The 21669-nt window shown below is 46.9% G+C and overlaps 1 protein-coding gene across 2 annotated transcripts in view; it reads left to right on the top strand.

Annotated features, from left to right (window-relative positions):
- The window catches only part of USP42 (ubiquitin specific peptidase 42), a 1198372-nt gene that overhangs the window by 87706 nt on the left and 1088997 nt on the right, over positions 1–21669 (top strand). The gene's annotated exons all lie outside the window — the stretch shown is intronic.

The following is a 21669-nucleotide window of genomic DNA, read 5'->3' as shown; positions in this document are numbered from 1 at the left end:
AAGACTTATCAGGTGGGAGGCCGTCTTCCACTGCACTCCTCTGGTCCATTTACGGGAATTCATTGTGGAAAAAAGAAACCGCCCAGTGAGTTCCTTCCATTTCGGAGCACCCCCTTGGGGTGTTTCCTTCCTGGGGTCATCTGGTTCAGAGATGAGTCGTATGGACTCTAGAATCACCAAGGCTTGTCCTGAGGTTCCCCGATCACGGTTTAAGCTGGATACTGGAGTTGCCTTTGAAGTTCCCCCCTCTTGGGGCTAAGGGGCTAAAGGTACCAAGGTTCCCCAGAAAGGAGCAAAGAAGTCTACCAGCAAGGCAGAGGATCTGCATTCCGGGGTTCATAAAACTGGATTTAGTTCAGAGGTTCCCCTCACCGGCCAGTCTGATGGAGCAAAACAGATGGACGCTCGTCCAAAGTCTATATCTACCGGCTTTGTCGACGATCCCTCAAAAAGGGCTAAAGAACCAACAAAAGCTCCTAAAATAACAGCCAATTCTACTATGGCTTCTGACAGATCTGTGACTCACGCCGCCACAGACAGTCTCAAAATGGTGGCCCCACCAACTATTTTGTTGATTTCGTCTATGCCTTCAGCTGCGTCGGGTATGGATGCTAGGCCCAAATACTTGCCGCCTGCATGCTTGGGGAAGAATCCGTACAGTCCGAGAATGGACTGGAATCTGAGAATGCCCCTTCCACGGACAATCTCTCTGCCTCCTACTTTGGCACCGTTACACTACGTGGACCCTCTTGGCAGCCAGTGTCAATGGAATCGTTGAGGCATTAATTTGTTCGATAGATCGGTTCCAGCTCCACAGCAAAGGCCATCTTCCGAGGAGGATTTTTTTTCTTCTGTTTCTAAAACCTGATTCACTCGGGCCTGATGAAGACCTACTTTAAGGACCTCTTAAGGGAAGTTTTTCTCAAACCACTGCAACCTACAAGACCAATGGGAGTAATGCCTCCTCCTCTGAGGCCAGTAGAAGTTCTGCCTATGCCCCCCCTCCTTCTTGCTATATGCTCAGGGCCCGCCTGCCGAAATTCCATCCAAAAAGGGTGTGGTAGATGTGCATGAGGAAGATCTGCCTTCGTCAATCGGGGCTTTTCATAACAGGGTGGTGGATCTTATGTCTTATTTAGACATTCTGACTCCTGAACCTCCTACTCTACAGGCGGATGCTTTGTCCAGAGACACAGGAACAGTCAGGCCTATGTTGGCTGAGGTTAGGAAAGTGTGGGGGGAAAACCACACACAAGCCGACACATAATCAGATTGATGCTCAATACAGGCTACAAGCGCCTGAGGAAATTCCCCTAACCACATGTCCCCTCCCGTCTTCTACAGTGGCGGCAGCGGCTATCCTCCATTACAAGCCCTTGGCATTGTTGTCTTCTGTATCGCAAGTCTTGTCAAAGAAGGATACGTTTGTGGGGAGTCATGGGCGGGGAGTGGGGGGGGAGGGGGTGAAGAGGAATTATTTGCAAATGCAGCCCTCAAGCCTCCGTCAAGCAAATACTGAAACGGTGCTGGCTGCGGCAAAAACTTGAACGAGCTTTCGGAATACGAACGGTTAATTCCCCAAGACAAACTCATTTCAAACCCGGTTTATCGGATGACAGAGTTCTGGCTCAGGACCTGTTAGAGGCTGCTGCACATCATAATGGCACGCATGCAGCCTTATGATTGGCGTCGATGTCACCCTTCAGGCGTGGCTACACGCAACCAAGTTCACGAAGAAATCAATTCAAATCTCATTCGGATTCCTCAATTAGATCAAAAATTATACAATACAATGAATAAAATAAACAGACTCTCCCAACGTCCCAGCTGGCCCATCATAGTATAATAAAAACATCTTTAAAACCGTCTCTTCCTTTAAAAAATATAAACCAAATAAAAATAGTTTTTCATTAGAGCATCCGTAATAAGAAAGGCTTCTCATACGTATTCTCAAAGATTATAAATAAAAACAACTCTATTGCAATTCATTATAAAAATTAGAGCCTCCTGGTAGGTTCTAATTTTTGCCTTTCGGAAATGGGGCCTATGCCACTTTTTCCGTTGGGCAAGATAGTTCCAACAATCAAGTAGGAAATGCCCTAAATCTTCCCTGGCTCCAATACCACAGTTACATTTTGTAGACTATGTCCCCCTTTCCAAGGTGTTATGAGCTTTCAAAGGGAGAACATTAATTGTAATTATTAGGATACATCTCCTACATTCATGGGAGTTGATATCACTAACTTCTCTTCCAACTTCAGAATATAGTCAGGTGGCCTCATACAGTGCAAAGTAAGGTAACGTACACACAATTGCCCTATCTCTATCAAAAGTCTTCGTCAATTCATTTTTGATTTTTAAAAATCCCAGTGCAGTCAGTTCCTTCACTCCATCTTGGCCCCACTTATTTAAGAGAGCACAACCCTTGTTAGACCAAATATAGTTACTTCTAGATTTGGAGCATACCATCTCTAACAGTGCATTCCGAATATTGGGTGTCTCAGGCCCAGAACATGCGTCTTTAGTAGAAAAGTTACTATATTTGGGATCCCTAGCTCCAACCTAATTGCACTATTAGGTGCAACCGGGGGAAGATCAGTTAACTTCATAAGCGGTTAATTATGGCCATCCCTAACTGCTCACACTTTGTGTACCCCGAGATCTCACTCTCGTAAAGGAGTATTGTCCCTTCTTTAGCCTTATATACTTCAGGGCATTTATGTAAACAACGGGCCCTATATGTATAATAGAACCTCATCAGACCTTCCATCCTCAACTTCAATTTTGCAGCTACTAATTTAATATGGGAGGCCACATTTCCAGACTGTGAGCACCAAATAACAAAAAGACCTCACCTCTTCAATTGTTTGCTTTTCCCGCATGTTAGGTTTTAAACCATTAATACGTAAATAATTGTCAGTGTATTCCAAGCTTCTCTGGACCTTCCACCCCCCACTACTCTGGGTTAATATCTAATAATGCATTATCATCTGAAACTAGAAGGTATCCATAGTACACATTTTGAAGTACTGGAGGGACTATTGTAGATCTGCTTTGCTCAGGACTAAAATGAGAGAGAAAAAGAATAAACAAGAGTGGAGCCAGCAAACATCCTTGTTTGACCCTTTTATTAGTTCTGAAATTCTGTGTACATTTTCCCTTAGAAGAATAAACTGCTGTTTAAGTATCAAAATAAGAGACATAAAAGGTTCAAAAGGCCACTAAGGACCTTCATTGCTTTCAAATTCCTCCATTGGATATTCCCGCCTATGGAATCAAAAACTTTTTCAAGGTCCAAGTGTGCCACGTACAGTTTACCCCTCTAACTTTGCAGTATTTCTCTATTAGAACATTCAGAATGAAGCCTTGTCTAGAGTGGAAAATCCTGCCTGAGTGGCACTTAATATATTGTTACTCTCGGCTTGCTCCTCAAGCCTATACATTAAATATTTATTCAAAAGTTCATTATTATCCAAAAGGGATATTGGACGGTAACAATTGGGGTGGGCAGTTGAACCCTTCTTGAAAATCGGAATGATTAGGCCCCCCTCACCCCCTATTACCCCCACCCCCCCAAGATTTAGGTGCGACTCCCGCTAATGAAATTGCTTTAAGAAGCAGAGTAAGAATGGGGATCCACTGTTCCCAACACCATTTCTAAACATCCAAGCAAAATCTGTCAGGGCCAGCAGGTTTGCCCAATGACATGGATTTAATAGAAAGGGCAACTTGCCCCTCGGAGAAAACGATATCTCCATCCCTAAAGGTACTGGCTTGCCCATCTTCTGATTCAGGTTGGAAAAATACTTTTTGGAAATGTTAAACCCAAACGTCCGTTGGAATGTCTGCCCCTGGTTCATCAAAACTTCAGCCAAACATTTCCAAAATCTACTGCCATCTTTATTTACAATTGTCGGCTCCAACATATCCCATAATTTAACAATCTACAATTTCTCCAGCATTGGATCTTTCATGAATTCACATGCTGAGAATAATCCCTGTCGTCAGGCTTGAAAAACTTGAGTGTCCTATCGACTTCGTTGTGGGTACTTTTGGTACCCGCCATTGGGAAGTCGAGTGTATAGCTCTGCCGCAGCAGCTTCCCCTCAGATTTCAACCGTCTTCCGAGCTGTTGGGATTCCTCATGATTCTCTCCTGAGAGAAAATTATATTTCTTCAGAAATTACCTTTTTTTTTTTTCCTACAAATTTCATACTCCGGTACAACCAATGTCGAAATTCATCGGTTTCCAGTTCCAAACATGGAAACTTCAGGACCTAAGAAATCCTTATTTAGGCCATACAAAACCTGCAGCCTAGAAAATGTTTACAAGGGGGACAGAAACTCGGAGTGTCTTTACTTCCTATACCAAAACCATTCTGCGGATGGCTGTGACATCTGACGGGGTTTCTCTCAAAAGACACTGAAGGACAAGAACTCTACACCTAATCTGCTGGCCCAATGAAGGAACCAAGACAAGAGGTCCAGATCTGAGGATCCGGTGGCAAAGAAGCAAAAGACGGGTGAGGCAAAATCATCCTCTGGGCACGATAAAGCCAAACACTCTTTACCTGCAAAGAAACATCCACCTAGTGGTGATAAGTCCCACTCGGGGTCCAAACACTCTTCCAAAGGTCTGTTGTCGAGGACACCGTCGGACAAACCAAGGGAGAAGGGCTCGTACTCCTCATCAAAATCCGCTGACCCGTCCAGGAAATCTCCTCTGTCAGCGGACAAGCACAAAGCCAAATCGGCTACTGCATTCTCTTTGATCTCGTCGTTGAAAAAGTCTACGTCGGCGAGTGGCAAAAAACACTACTCGTCATCGGAATCTCTGAGATCCTCCTCCGGCCATTGGTCGTCCTCGAGACAACCGTTGACTGCCAAGTCGTCGTCAGTCTACTCCGATGACAACACCATCGACGACGACCAAGAAAAAGTCTGCTGAAAAGCCTACGTCCCCGGCGACCACCATGTCAGAGAAATACAGCATATTGTCCCCTAAAGGTATTTTGAAAATCCCAACTGGGACCACGATGCAGCACGTCCAGGCACCCCTGGGAATGTCTCCTATGCAGTGCCCAGTTATCATGCCAGAAGACATTCTGCAGCATGAGATTTAGTCGGATTTCGAGCCTCCACCATAAGAATGTCGAGGTGTTTTTGAATCTGATCCCGAAGAAGGAACTTCTGATCCTCCTATCCAGGGACCAACTAGAGAGGAAAACACGCCTCTAAGGTTTCAGACCCCTACTCTGACATCAACATCTGCAGGAATAGGGGATATGCAGTCAACAATTCCTGCTTTCCCTGCACGTCCATACTACACTGCAGTCTCTGTTAGGTCCCTTGACGCCAGGCTTCCGCTTCCTCAAGCTCAAGCAATTCAACCTTATGGAGAACCTCAGGTTACCCCTCAACGAAGGGATCCAACCTATCCCTGTAGACACCAGGGCATACACCCTAGGATTCAAACCGCTCCTAGACCGCCACCTCCACATACATTCAGCCCATGTAGGAGAGAACAAGAAGGGGAATTGGTCAACACTGACCAGGACACTGAACCGAGGGATACAAGTTCCACCGTCTCCTCATCTCCAAGGAAAGCCGACGCATGGGACACAGATCCAGACCAAGATGCACCGGGTAGACCGGCTAAGCCTTCGCTCCCAGACGATATCGGGGCTTTTCACTCGATGATGTCCAAGGCAGGCCAGGAGTTTGGCCCAATTCCAGATGAGGAGAAGTATGATTGTTTCCACTTCGACCGTATGGGTAAATGCAAGAAGGCAGTCTTTTCCATACTCATTCTGGATCACATCTGGCAGGAGAGCCTCCGTACTATGAAACATCCATTTACGGAGGCGACAGTTAAAGGAAGGTTGGAGAAGAAGTTTGTCTCCAGAGAAGGGCTCACCTACACGGGAAGAGAATGTAGATACTGATCTGTATATGTTAGCTACGTGGGCCCCCGGACTTGAATATAAAACAGTGTACACCACGCAAGATACAGGAGCGTGCAGTAGATTCTGGCATTAATGCGGGTACAGCGAGGGAACGCGTTCCTACCCCCAGTAGATAGATTAGTTGGGATACCACTAGGACGGCATCCCCCTGCTGTGTCCCAAGTACCAGTGAAGGCAGAGAAAGGACTAGATGCGGGAGAGCCTGAGATCCAGGGATGCAGCTGGGCAACAGTTGGGAATGGGTGTCAGTTGGGAAGTTTAATGGAGCTGCGTATCAGTTGGGTACGGGTAGGGTGTGGGGTGGTGGTTGGGGATGGGAGTTTGGGAGTTTGAAGGGGTGTCTGGAAGTTGGGAAGCGAGCTTACACCTATACATCACCGCACATGGGTCAGAAGACAAGGGAGGAGAGGGGCGGTACAGGATATGGATAGGATGGGGGATCTCAAAATAGCGACCTGGAATGTCAGGGGGCTTAATAGTTATCTGAAAAGGAATAAGATTATGATGTATTTGAAGAGACAGAAAATTGACTTTGCTTTATTACAGGAAACTCACTTTAACTAAAGAAAAACAGGAAGTAGTGAGGAGGAAATGGAAAGGGACCACCTTAGGAGCAACATATTCAGCGTACGCCAGAGGGGTCATTACGTGGATAGCACTGCATGTCCCCTTTAAGATGTTAGTCTACCATAGAGCCAGACGGGAGGATGTTGCTAATAAGAGGATTAGTGGAAAATGGAGAGCTGAGTATTATCAACACATATACTCCGAACCAAGATGCTACAGGCTATTTCAGAGCCTTATACAACAAGATCAGTCCATAGATTGGGGGGGCAGTCATATGGGGAGGAGACTTTAATTGCACGTTAGACCCCAGGGTTGACAGATCAGACAGGAGATGGAAAAGCCTACCCCGGCAGCTAAAACCCTGGGAACTCTATTGAGGGATTTTAACCTAGTGGACTTGTGGAGAATGCACCACCCAAGACAGGCACTATTCTCACTATTTGGCCCCACATGACTTGCACACGTGGTTGGACTATATATTTGCTGCACCGGAGTTGATTGGAGAACTAGAGCAGTTGGAATACAAAGCGAGAGTCCTCTGTGACCACTCGCCACTGATTATAACATGGCAATACTCGCCACCCAGAGCACGGATCACGACATGGAAACTTAGTGCTGAAGCCTTGAAAGATGCAGCGTTTAGGGAGGATCTGAAAAAAGAAATAGTGGAATATTTTGAACACAACACCGGGAGTGTAGATTCGGCTGGCACATTATGGGAGGCATTTAAGGTAGTGTTAAGGGGAGCAGCAATATCTAAATCCAAAGGTCTACAGGGTGGAATAACACTTGTTATGTTATGTTATTTTGCACTTATATAGCGCCTTATATACCATTGGTATGGTCTGAAGACGCTGGTAGGTTGAATGCCCTTGGAAACCGAAGTTCAGGTCAGTAGAGAGAGTAGGGAGGGTCAACGGCGCTTGTGCGCACCGGGTATGTGTGCAGCTGGTGCGGTTTTCGTTAAATAGCTGCTTCTTAGCGGTAGGTGTGGTGGTTGAGATCAGGGGTATGTGTTCGTTCTGGCAGGATTTATCCAGACCGATTGTGGCTGCGTTAGGCCTGAGGAGAACGCCTGGCTGGGGGGTGTTTAACCAGCAGTGTTTACTTAGAGTGATGGGGAGTGAGTGGGTGGTGTTGGTATGAGAACAGTTATACCGAATGGTGTCATAGTATCTCTGTGTTCTAGTTGAGTGGTGGTGTAAAGAGGAGAGTAAGTGTGGGGTGTGATATGATGGGTTACATGCTCTTTCATACGTTCTATGAACTTTTATTCATTCCATGCGTCTCCGTCAGTGCTACACACTCCGGTCTGCTCGACATACTCATGCATTCCAGTCCGCCCCACACGCTCCTGACAGCCCGCCAACCCTGTCTGCGCCTGTACTTCGCATTCACCCACCATGCGCAGTCATCCGCTCCGCAATTCACCCATTCCCGGCACTCACCAGCTCTCTGCACTCACCAGCTCCGCACACTCATCCGCTCTATGCGCTCGTGCTTTCCATGCATTCAACATTAGTATGCACTCATCAGTCCCTTAGAGTCATTCGTTAGTATGCAGTAATCCTGTTCTATAAATTCATTTGCTCTCTGGCCTCATCCGCTCTATGGCCTCATCCGCTCTCTGATCTCCCCCACTCTACACGCTGCCCCACTCTACACGCTGCCCCACTCTACACGCTGCCCCACTCTACACGCTCATACGTTCTGTGCAATTATCAGTTCTATATTCGCTTCTCTGTTTTTATGCCCTCATCCGCCAATCCGCGCTCGTCTGATCTACGTACCCAACCACTCTACATGCTCATCCGCTTATCATGTACATCCATTCTATACCTTCATTCGATCTACATACTCATTCGATTTACACACTCATTCTATCTATGTAGTCATCCGTTCCTCCACTCATGCATTCTTCCACTTAGTGCATTCAACTGTTTACACTTAACCACTCTACAAACTCGGCCGCTTATCATGTTCATACATTCTATAGACTTATCCGATGTACGTACTTGTTCGATTTACACACTTATTCAATCTATATAGTCATCTGTTCTTCCACTCGTGCATTCTTTCATTCAGTGCATTCATCTGTTCACAAGCTTAATCCATTCTATTTCATTGATGCTATTCACTTCGTTCCCTCCTCACGCATTATGTGCATTTCAGCAGTTTACATCTACTTACTGTTTCCATATGACTTATTCTTATTATCCACTTCACTGTTTTGATCTACTTTACTCGTTTAATTCGGTTTGTCTTTCTAGTTTATATTCGGGGTTATCAGCTGTCTATTTCTCGTCTCAGGTAGTTTGAAGGGTTGGTGTCGTTGAGATGCTGTCTGTCTGTTTGCGTTGGTTTGGTTATCGGTTGGTTTTAGGGGAAGAGCCAGGTTTTCAGGAGTTTGCGGAAAGATGTTAGATCCTCAGTTTGGCGGATGTGGGGTGGGAGTGAGTTCCACAGGGTGAGGGCCAAGGCTGAGAATGATGATCCGCCCGATCTGACTGAGTTTGTCTTAGGTATGACTAGGAGGCCGGCTGAGCTTGATCTTAGGGTGCGAGGGGGTGATGGGGTTTTAGTTTGTTTTGAAGATATTGAGGTCCGGTTTTATGCAGTGCTCGATGGGAGATGCATAATATTTTGAAAGTCACCCTTCGGGCTACTGGAAGCCAGTGCAGTGTCTTAAGGGCTGGAGAGATGTGGTCTCTTGGGCCGAGCGCAAGCAGCAATTTGGCTGCCGCGTTTTGCACCCTTTGGAGTTTATTCAGATGGTACGCGTGGAGACCGAGGTATAGGGGGTTTGCATAGTCCAGTCTTGACATAACAATTGATTGGACCGTGGAGAGTCTGTTAGGAAAGGAGAGATATGGAAAGATGCGCCTAAGGGTCTTAAGGTGGTAGTGGCAGGATTTTGAGACATTGTTGACTTGGCGCGAGAGTGTTAGCTCAGAGTCAAGGATGCATCCAAGATTTTTCACTGATTTGCAGGGGGTCGGTGAGCTGCCCATGGCGGGTGGCCAGGGTAGTGGTTGCGGAAGAAGCTCGGAGTTGCCACATACCATGATTTCAGTTTTGGAGGGGTTTAACAATAGGTGGCTTTGGGTCATCCGGAGTTCTATGTCGAGGAGGCAGGAGGCCAGGTCAGGTCGGGAGTTGGGGTTTGAGTTCATTAGTTTTAGAATTAGTTGAGTGTCGTCGGCATAGTTGTAACACAGGATGTTGTGTGAACAAACTATTGGAAGGATGGTGATCAAGTAGAGATTGAACAGGAGTGCAGATAGGCATGCTCCTTGTGGGACTCCCGTGTCGACTGGTCGGGCTTGGGAGGTATAGGAGGAGAGTATTGTTATTTGGTACCTATCTTTGAGGAATGACGCTATCCATTTAAGAGCGGTTCCACGAATTCCTAGGGAGTGGAGGCGGTCTAGGAGGATTGAATGATTGATTGTGTCAAAGGCGGCGGACAGGTCAAGAAGGATTAGTGCCGCGCATCCCGCGGAATCTGCCGTCATTTTAAGGTCATCCCAGATTGAGGTTAGGGTGGTTTCGGTTCCGTGACACGCTCTGAAACCTGATTGTGCAGGGTCTAGGAGATTGTTGGCTTCGACAAAGGCATTTAGTTGGGAGTAGGCGGTTCGGTCAATGAGTTTTGCAATGAATCTGGTGTTTGAGATGAGGCGGTAGTTTTTGGGCTGGAGAGGGTCGATTGAAGGTTTTTTAATTGGTGGTTTGACATGAACCGTTTTGAATGCGTCCGGAAAGATACCAGAGGAAAGGGAGGCATTTATGATGGAGCTTGCGTGTTCTGCTGCGCAGGTGGAAGCGAAAATTTCTTTGTTGTGGCCGGGCAAAGGTCCAGGGGGTAGTCAGATGGTTTGCGGGCAGATAGAAGTTTGAGAAATTGCTCTGGTGATATTGGACTAAAGGATTCGAACGTTGGTTGCGTAGTGGTCGCTGCTGGGGGGTTGGCCGATAAGGGGAGGTTATTGCCTGGTGGATGTGAGAGAGCCAGTTTGGTGGCTAGAGTATTTGTTCTTTCGAGAGCCGTGGTGTAAAAGTGGAGGGAGAGTGAGTCACACAGTGATTGAGAGGGGGTCCGGACGGTCGTGGTGCAAGCCGGTTTGGTGAACTCAGAGACGATTTTGTGGAGTTCCTTGCTTGGGTTTTCGCAGTTTACGATTCGTTAGTTGTAGTGGGCTTTTTTTGCTTTCCGGATTTCGGCCTTGTACTGATAGAGGTGACGGGCCAAGATGGTCCTGTTCTCCTTGGTTTTGTCTTTCTGCCATTTGCTTTCTCAGTATTTTTATAGTTGTTTAGTGGTCTTCAACTCGGGAGTGAACCATCTGGGGAAAAGGCCACGGCGGGATGATGGCTTACAAGGGGGTGTGAGCGGCATCAGAGATGCGTTGAGCCATGAGTCAAAGGCTTCGGGGGTTAGTTGTTTAGTCAGCTGGCAGGTAGGTGGTGGAGATTGGAGGAGTGCGTCGGCTAGGTCCGGGACGATTATTAGCTTTTTCCAGCATTTGCGTAGATTTGGTGGTTCAGATTCATGTGCGGGGTTGGGGTCGGGTGAGTGAATGGCGAAAGAGAGAATGAAGTGATCGGACCAGATGATGGGGGGGGCTTTAAATGAATCCGGGTGTTGGAGCTAAAGATAGAATCAAGAGTGTGTCATTTATAGTGAGTCGGGCCATTTATGTGGGGTTGGAGGTTAATTGCGTCTAAACCGTCAAGCAGAGAGTGTGTCATAGGGTTGGTGGGGATGTCAAGCCAAATGTTGAAGTCTCCAAGAAGGGTGAGGTTGGGATGGTTTAGTTGACGGGTGGCAATTGAGTCGCAGAGGTTGTTTGCGAATTGTCTATCGTAGCCTGGGGGCCTGTAGATTTTTAGGAAGCTTTGCGAGAGCGACGGGGAGAGGGATAGTTTAATGAGGAGTGATTTGCAGGAAGGAATGGAAGGTTGGTTGTCGATGATTGAGGCATGGAAGAAAAACTTGTAGACGAATGCGACTCCCCCCTCCTCTAGAGGGACGGTTCAGTGGGATGAGGGAGTAGTCAGGGGGGAAGACTTCACTGGCGATTGGTGCGAAGTCGTCAGAGAACCGAGTTTCAGTGATGAAAACCAGGTCTGGATTGTCAGAGGTGAGGAGGTCAAAGATGGAGATCTGTTTTTTGCTACGGATCGGGCATTAAATAGGATGCAGTTCACATCGGCAGGCGAGGTTGGTCTCGGGGCTGGGGCGGAAAGGGGTAGTGGCGGAGCGAGAGGAAGCTAGGGAGGGGGGCGGTGGGTGATGATCGGTGGGAAGAGTGGGCAGGCAGAAGAATTGGCTTCGGGCGAGATTGGGTGGCTGCGTGAGTTGGGATGATCGGGTTTGGCTCGGGGGATTTGAAAGTGGGGTGTGGGCGGTTAGAAATTTCCATTACAGTTGATGAGAAGTCGAGGGAGACGGGTTTCAGGACAGGGGAGGCTACGGGGGACGGAGGTGATTGGGGGAAAGTGGAGGTGGGTTGGGACAGGGGAGGCGAGAAGTGCTGAGAGATTGAGGGGGACCAGGTGCGATTCCTCTTTAGTTTCCTGGTTGCGATTGGAGTATGAGAGAGGGAAGGGGGGTCCGAGGGGGAGAGGGATGCGGCTTCGGTTCTTGCTAGGGCTAGGCGTGCAGTTTTTAGGGACGGGAAAGGGTGTGTTTGGGGGGGGATGTGGTGGGGGTTTGTGGGCAAGGCGGGAGGTGGATGCTTGCAGGGCAAGGTGTGCCCGCTAAGATAGTGAGGGGAGAGGGCGTGATTAACGTGGGCTGGCCGGTGCTTTGGTTCGGGGGAGGAGTGGTCTTAGGGTGGTTGGCTCGCCATCGTGCCCCTCTGGCTTGGTGTTTGGAGAGCGGAATGGTAGGGAGTGCAAAGGAGGGTGGGGTGATTTGGGAAGGGGGGTATGGGGCAGAAGGTACAGCGGGAAGTGAAAGCAGTCCACGGTGGTCGTTTCCAACAGACTCTGTTGGAATGGGTGCACTCATGCTTAGTACGAGCTGTTAGGAGTGGTCTCAATTGAAACTTAAGTTTATTGGGCTTTATCTTTTATAGATATTAGGCCGTTTTTGGTGTAGCTAGACCCTAGGCTATGCTAGTTAGGCAGTCTATTTAGTTGTAGCTACAGCACAGTTACGCAGTTGGTAGAGTTTCTTTGGTGGGCTGGCATTCCTCTAATAAACTGGAATATGGGTAGGCTATTCAAGGAGAATTTTAATGTAGCAACGCTCCAGGTATGGTTTTAGTTGGACTTTTAGGTGGAGTTTAGGAGGGCTTTCAAATTGTAGTTCTAAATTCAGTGGGAGCTTGCTATTAGGTACACTTCCAAGTTCAATTTGCACTAAGATGATATTAGACTGTTGGGTGCACTTCTGGCTTCAACTGTACACGGAGATGATGTTAGGGTATTAGGTACTATTAAGTATAGTTCTAGATTTGACTGTACACCGGAGGTGGTATTAGGTCTACCTCTAGATTAAGTTTTGGATAAAAGGGATTTTAGACTATTAGGCACAGTACTAGATTCTACCTTATACAGATATTAGACTATTGGGATATTGGGCACACTTCTAAGTGCAATTTTCTCAGAGAGGCTATTGTACACAACTTCTGAATATAAACGTAGGCTATTGGGTACACTTTAAAAAGCAGCTTTTCCCAGAGAGGCTATTGGGCCTAACTTCTAAATACGCACATAGGCTATTGGGTACATTTCTAAATGCGACTTCTCAGAGAGGCTATTGGGCAAAATTTCAAATGCAACTTTTCTCAGAGAGGTTATTGGGCACAACTTCTAAATACACACACAGGCTATCGGAAACACTTCTAAATTCAACTTTTCTCAGAGAGGCTATTGGGCCTAACTTCTAACTACACACATAGGCTATTGAGTACACTTCTAAAAGCAACTTTCTCAGAGAGGCTATTGGGCACAACTTTTAAATGCAACTTTCTCAGAGAGGCTATTGGGCACAACTTCTAGATGCAACTTTTCCCAGAGAAGCTATTAGGCACACTTCTAAATTGGACTTTTCTCAGAGAAGCTATTGGGTATGCTTCTAAATGCAATTTAGCTACTCGAAGCGGAAAAAAAACTAGAGACAAGTATGCATAAGAGCAGGCATTCCCCTGAGGAGGCTGGAACTATAAGACAATTGCAACAAGATTGTGGAGAGTAGTGGGAGAGATTATGTAACCTGAACTATAAAACAATACGTGGAAAGATAGCATGGGAGGGGAGATAAGCCGGGCAAGTTGCTAGCCTGGTTATGTAAGAGTGAGACACCCAGGCAAACAATTAGAGCAGTACGGGGAATTAATGGACCAATACTAGATACTCAAGAAGGAGTGAACAAAGGCTTTTTAGAGTTTTACCTACAACTGTATAGGAATGTTGAAGAGGGTGAAGAGATTGATGTGATGGAAACATTGGCTGATATTGGCCGTCCCAAATTGGTGACTGCAGAGAGAGAGACTTTATAGGTTCCAATTATGTTAGAGGAACTGGAAGCAGTGATCAAGCTTCTACCTACCAGTAAGGCTCCTGGGGCGGATGGATTCCCTACCGAGATCTACAAAACATACAAGGCAGAGTTGCCCCCCTCGCTTCTAGCAATGCTCAATGAATCGTTGGACAGGGGGATGCGGCTGGAATCTCGGAGGGAGGCGATTATTATCCCGCTTCTTAAGCCTAACACACCAGGCATGGATTGCCGGTCATATAGACCGCTATCCATGCTTAATCAAGATAGCAAAATACTCACGGCAGTGTTGGCGAAAGGCTAAGAATGGTTATCCACAAACTTCTACATCCTGATCAGACCGGGTATGTTCCGTGCAGAAGCATATCTGCCAATCTTGGAAGGCTCCATCATACCATAGAACAAACGGAAAAGGATCCACAGGAGGTTGCAATAGTTTCATTAGACGCAGTGAAGGCCTTCGACTCTGTCAAATGGCCTTGGTTGATGGCGACCTTGAAGGAATATTGGTTTGGGCCCACGTACTTGAGGTGGGTACAACTGCTGTACAGTACACCACTGGCTGGAGTTAGGATGGGAGCGACCATCTCAGATAGATGGCAACTCAGTAGGGGTACTAGACAGGGATGCCCGTGGTCCCTGATGCTGTTTATTTTAGCACTGGAACCCCTGGCGATATACTTGAGGCAACAACTTGGAGAAGTGGTGATCGGCACAAAGGGAGGGAAACGCCTGATATCGATGTATGCTGATGACATGCTTCTGTACTTAAGATATCCTGAAGAGGACCTACAATATATTTTGGAAGTAATGGGGAGATATGCGATGCTGTCTGGCATAACAGTGAATCCCAAGAAATCATGCATATTTCCCCAGGGTAGATATAAAGGGATACCGAGAGAGAAACTGCCGGTATTACAAATACAATGGGATACTAGGACCTTTAGATACCTGGGGATCGATGTATATCACACGGTCGAGGCCGAATACAAACATAACACTGAGAAGGCTGTGGCTAATATTGAAAACAGTATGAGGTTCTAGGCCAAGCTCCCTTTGACTATGATGGGGAGAGTGGCATTGTTAAAGATGGTGGTGCTGCCTAGGTTGTTACATTTTTTTGTGAACATACTATATGATACCTAAGCGATTCTTTGTCAAACTCCAAAGTATATGTAGCGGGTTCATATGGCACAACACTAGAAACAGAATAGCACTATGGAAACTGCAAAACATGTATGACCAAGGGGCATTAAATTACCGAACTTTGAGATTTATTATCTGGCCATCCAACTACAATATGTAGCTAGATGGTTATCGGAAGACTCAACGTCAGAGTCCATATTATTGAGGGCTGAATGTGTCCTGTTTTTCCTAAAAGAGTGGATATGGTTGCCGAAACCACAGCAAGATGGGAGGCAAAGGATGTTAGACTTGGGATGGGAGATTTGGCGAAGGGCTTGTCAGGTCATGGAGGACCCGGTCCCGTGTTCCCCAGAAATGCCGCTAGTGGCACTGAATGGCGTAGACGAACAGTTGAGGAAGATAATCCATAGGCATTGGGAACCGAATGGTATAGCAACGCTGAGGGATGTATGGCAAGAGGGGAAGGCAGTGGAGTTTGACACACTGGTGGAAGACACTGGTCTACACCAGGGACAATATATCACTTATACTAGGCTGGTGCGGAAGATAAGACACTTGGTCAGAAATAGTGTTGGAGGGTCCGACCAACACAGCCATAGAAACATTTTGATATATCAGACGGAGGCCATGAGGTCTACCGAATTTATGAACTGCTGATGTCAAGGGTGGGGAAGGAGGTGCTCCAGTTGAGACGAAACCAGGAAGACAGGGAATCTGAGTGACTGGTTGTGGGTGAGGGTTCAGAGATACCACAAAAAACTGTCCAGGAACGCAAGGTTGCAACAAATCCAGTTATATATTACCCATAGGGGGTATATGAACCCTCAGAGGATTGCAAGGTTCAAGAATGCGAGAATACAAATATGTCCTAAATGTGGGGAGGTGAACGCAGGAATGATGCATATGTTCTGGGCGTGCCCAGAAATAAGGGGTTTCTGGGGGGAGGTAGCCCATCTTTTGACCGAGAAGGGAATTAAGCTGGAAGTGGAATCTTTGTGGGCATGTATGGTGTTTTTTTTTTTCTAGACCGCGTAAGCTAGCACATGTGAGTAAACTCAAAGACTTGGCTTGTATACTTGCCAAGCGCAGAATTGCCATGGGCTGGAAAGCAAGCAATAGGCCAAAGGTAGAAGTCTGGTGGTACGACCTTCAGAAATGGGTGGATGCGGAACCGGGGGTGTAGAGTGAAGCAGTCAGCAGAGGGGCGGGGATGAAGAAGCAGAGACATTGATGGCATGGAGGCACTTAGTAGCTAAACTGTCCGAACCTGCCCTAACCAGCTCGAAAGACGATGATTCCACGGGGGGGGGGAGGTGGTGCAGAGAGGAGGATACCCTCAGATAGAGGGAGGAGTGGAAGGTGGGGAGGTGATGTAAGCTCGGGTTGGGGGAGGGTAACGATACATCGGTGGACATGACATGATACTTTACATAATACTTAAATGCTATAATTGATGATCACTGTCTGGTTTGTTTTGGTTGTTTTTGTTTGTTAAAACCAATAAAAATGTTAAAAAAAGGCTCCAGATACTACTCCTAAATGCCTCACTTCGCAACCTGATCCAAAGTCGGTTATCTCAGTGGCAGCAAGCCACAAGGCTCGAACACAACATAAGTGTGCCACTCCGCCAGACAACGTAAATCGGAAAAAATTGATGCCTTTGGAAAGAAGGTTCTCACCATTGGGGCGACAACAGTTAAAGCAGCCAATGCCCTGGCAATAGTCGCTCGATATGATCGAGAGATGTGGCACCGTCTTGCCCCTTTATTGGAACACTTGTCGGAACAGCAGAGAAAAGAGGCCATGATGCTGGTGCCCAAAGGAGATGAAGCCTTGAATCACAGCATCAACATCGCTCTAGACCTTGCTGAAACTGGATTCAAGCAGATCGCAATGGGATAGACCTTAGACTCCAGGCCTGGCTATGTTGCACTGACTTTCTCCAGGAAGTGCAACACAAGGTCATTGATATGCCTTGTGAAGGGGAGAATCTGTTTGGCGACAAAATTGATGAGGCTCTTAAAGCCAAGAATGCTGACTCGGACACGGCTAGGTCTCTCACCGCCCTTCAAAGCAGGAGTTCCTTTTGCTCTTTTCGTTCCTTTCGAAGTCCTCAGGCAATGCAAGATTCTCAGGCTCCAGAGACGAAAAGCTATGGTAGGCCCGGATGTTACTCTCGGGGCTACAATCTCAATTATCAATCCTCCCAGCGCAATATAGAATACCAAGGGCAAAGAAAGTGCACATCTGCCACCTCCCAGAGAGGTAGGCAAAATAAGGCACAACAATGACTGCCGCAAGGGCCGTCGGGTTGGGCGGTAATGTGGCATTCTACCTCGACAAGTGGCAAACAATAATGAGCGACAGGTAGGTGCTAGATGCAATCCAGTACGCCCACTTGTTGGCGTTCAAGCGTCCACAAATCCTGATCCCCGACAAAAGTATCTCACCTGTATCGTCACATTTTACAGCACGAGATACGTCAAATGCTAACAAAACAAGCCATTGAAAATGTGCCTCCGCCAGCAAGAGGAAAGGGAGTATACTCCAGGTACTTTGATGTCAAAAAAACAGATGGGAAGTGGCACGCTATTCTGGATCTACGACCAACTAAACAAGAACATCAAAAAACTAAAATTAAAAATGGTAACGCTCCAGGTCATAAAAGCCTTTCAGTCCCAGGAATTCTTTGCAGCCTTAGACCTCAAAGATGCATACTTCATGTGCCAATACATCCAAGGCACCGAAAGTACCTCGGATTCATAGTCTGCGAAAGCCACTATTAATTTCGGGTACTGCCTTTCGGCCTGAAATCGACACCCAGAACCTTTCACAAAGTGCCTGGCACCAGTAGCAGCCTTCCTCCGGAAACAAGGCCACCACGTCTACCCGTACTTGGACGATTGGCTAGTTCGAGGATCAATGTATCAACAAGCCTTTTCGTCTCTCAAACAAACGGAGACGCTGCTTCAACAGTTGGGCTTTACAATCAACTATACGAAATCCTGTACAGTTCCCTCAAGGAATTTGGTTTTCCTAGACGCTCAATCCCTTACACACCACAATCTGGTCAAACCTTCTGCGGAAAGAATCAAAAAATGTATAACTCTAGCAAACTCATTCACGCCAAACAAACTAGTCACAGTCTGCGCATACATACATGGCTCTTCTGGGCACCATGTCCTCTTGCATTCTGCTTATTCCCCACTGCCTGCTGCACATGCGGCCAGTGCAGACGATTCTGGTTACCAGATGGTCCCAAACCCAGGGTTCCTGGTCAAAGTAATCATCTCCCGGACTCTGTCAAATGCACTGAAATGGTGGACATACCCCTGTAACATAGCAAAAGGAATGCCACTGATGGAGCCAAGTTACCATCTTATCATTGTAACTGATGCTTCCCAGGCGGGATAAGGTGCTCATTTGGACCAGCACCAGATTAAAGGCCTCTGGTATTGTGAGGAAGCCTCTCTTCACATCAATGTACTGGAATTACGAGCGTGCACTGGGCTCTAAAATCTTTCTTCCTCTAATTGAGAATTTGGTGGTGTGCGTCCTCATTGACAACACAACCAAGATGTTTTATATACGGAAGCAAGGTGGAACGCAATCAAACACTTTGTCCCAGGAAGCACAGACCATCTGGCATTGGGCCATACGGCACAGCATTCTACTTTAGATCTTCCACTTGCCCGGGATGCAGAACAAGCAAGCAGACGCCCTCAGGATGGACTCCTCGCAGACACACGAGTGGCAACTGCACAGCATCTAGATACCTAACATTTTCTCAAGGTGGGGTCATCCTCCTCTAAACCTTTTTGCCAGCCAAAACATCAAGCAGTGCCAGAAATTTGCCAGCAGAATTTCACATCCTGAATCTCAGGGGGATGCATTTTCGTTCCCTTGGAGCGATGTGTTTGCTTACGCATTCCCTCCTTTTCCTCTTCTTAAGGAAAACGATAAAGGTGATACGCAAACATTGTTGCAGAATAATCTTGGTAGCCCCGTACTTGTCTAGACAGACCTGGTTCTCCCATCTCCTTCAGTTGGCAACGGACAATACAATGCATCTAGGGTCTCAGGCCAATCTTCTATCCCAGGACAGCGGGATGATCTTTCATCACGACCCAGGCTCTCAAGTTGACAGCGTGTCTCCTGATCACTCCAAATTCGGTCATTTGAATATCTTTCAGGACTGCAAGCGCATTCTAGCAGCAGCTAGAGCCCCTTCTACCAACATTTCCTATAGCTGAAGATTCTGCGCATGGTGTACACAGCAGCCTAATCATCTGCAGCCGCTAGCTATAACACCTCATCAGATCCTTCCTTATCTGCTAAAGGTATCACTGCATTATGTCATAAACCATTTCAGCTCATGGCCACTACCGGTCTCAAATACCTTCCTTGAAAAGTCTCCTTTCTGATCGCAGTGACATCGGCAAGGCGAGTAAGCGAGCTACAAGCTCTCTAAGGAATATTCGTTCTTCACCTTCCATAAGGATAAGGTTGTGCTCTGCACTCATCCTTCTTTCCTGCCTGAAGTGGTTGCCTAAGGTGGTTAGCGATTTTAGCAATCGATCTCCTTACCGTCTGTTTTTCCTAACCCGGCATCGGATGCCGAGAGAGTCTTACACAACCTGGATGTCAGACCAACCCTGAAGTTTTACCTCGACAGGACGAGTGAACTCGGGGGCTCCTCACAACTCTGTCGCATTCGGAGACCCGAAAGGGAAACCAGCTTCAAAGGCAACTATCTCCTGATGGATTGCCTCCTGCCTTTCTGAAGCCTATACCATTCAAGGCCTTAAACCTCCAAAAGGCATCCATGCCCATCTTGTACGTGGCTAAGCGGCTGCTGTTGCCTTACAAAAGTATGTTCCTTGGGAAACCATCGCCAAGGCAGCTACGTGGGCTTCCCCATCAGCTTATTGTAAGCATTACTGCTTGGACCTGAGCTCCAGGGCCGATGCCCAGTTTGGCCAGGCTATCCTTAAGAATTTATTCCAGTAAGGTTTTTTGTTTTTTTTTCTTTTTCATGCACCCGAACTAGCTGTGGTGCGTGCTTGGGAACCTCCAAGTATGGAGGAAAGGGGACAGGACGTAGGAGTATAATAAAGTTACTCACCGTAGTGAATACCTTACTGCTAGCCCATAGTCCCCTTTCTTCCATACGCCCGCCCGCTGTCACCTCTAAAAAGTATCCTCTATTATTGCTTAAATGGTCTCAGACCTGGCGATAGAAAAGGACTGAAGGGCGATGCGCGGGGTGGAGCTCAGGAGGGCGGGGATTCGGCCACGTGCGGTACCCCGCGTTGATGCTTTTTCAAAAGTGCTCCGGTCCCGTCTCGAAGGACGGAATGTCCCACAAGTATGGAGGAAAGGGGACTATGGACTAGGAGTAAGGTAGTCACTACAGTGAGTAACTTTATTATTCTTGTACACTTGGGAAATCTGGGGCTCCTGATTGGAACAATCAAAAGATATCTGGCAACGCTATCCATCTTCAAACGCACTGCAGAGGAAGTCTCCTATTTTAAGATTCTTCTGGTAATCCAATTTATAGGATTAACTAATGTTTATCCTTCAACTCCTTTTGAAGTTACAATATGGGATCTCCATTTGGCTTTACACTATCTAATGGGTCCTCCTTTTGAGCCTCTTCATTCTTGCCCATTAAGACTGCTCACCTTGAAAACTGTGTTTTCTTAGTGGCTATAACATCTGCCCGAAGGGTGAGTGAGCTATAGGCTTTATCCTGCAAGCCTCCTCGTACTGTTTTTCATAAAGACAGAGTGGTATTGCAAGTGAAGCCTAACTTTCTCCCTAAGGTGGTTTCTAAATTTCACATTGCTCAGAAAATAAACTCACCATCCTTTTATCCTCTGCCGTGCACGGGGAAAGAGGAAGAAAGTCTTCACAGACTCGACCTTAAGCATGCATTGAGCTTCTATATAACCAGACTAGCAAAACTGAGACCGAATGATCAGTTGTTTGTGGGCTACACAGGTCATAAATTGTGCCTGGCCATCACCAAACAAACCACCTCTAGATGGATTATTTTAACAATTTCAGAATGTTACAAACTAGCAGGTAAGGATCCCCCAGAACATTTAAGGGCTCACTCCAACAGGGGTATCGCAACTTCATCTGCTTTGCAGAGGGGACTTCCCATAAAAGACATTTGTGCAGCTGCCATATGGTCCTCTGCACACACCTTTACAAAATACTACAGTCTGGATTCCTCCACTACCCAAGAGTCTGTTTTTGGAAAGGAAGTTCTGCACTCAGTGCATTCTTGATGACTTCAATTTTACTCCCTCCTCCAAATAATATAACTTCTCTGGGAGTGTATCAAAGATGAGGAATACGTGGGAGGACACTATCCGTTCGAAGAACAAGTTACTTACCCATGGTAACGTTCTTTTGACTGGATGTTCCTCGCACGTATTCCTTAACACCCTCCCATGCTACCCCGCAGTA

Source organism: Ambystoma mexicanum, chromosome 2p, assembly GCF_040938575.1.
Source record: "Ambystoma mexicanum isolate Mex_15411 chromosome 2p, UKY_AmexF1_1, whole genome shotgun sequence".
Lineage (NCBI taxonomy): Eukaryota > Metazoa > Chordata > Amphibia > Caudata > Ambystomatidae > Ambystoma > Ambystoma mexicanum.
This window is presented reverse-complemented; position numbering and strand designations above follow the sequence as displayed.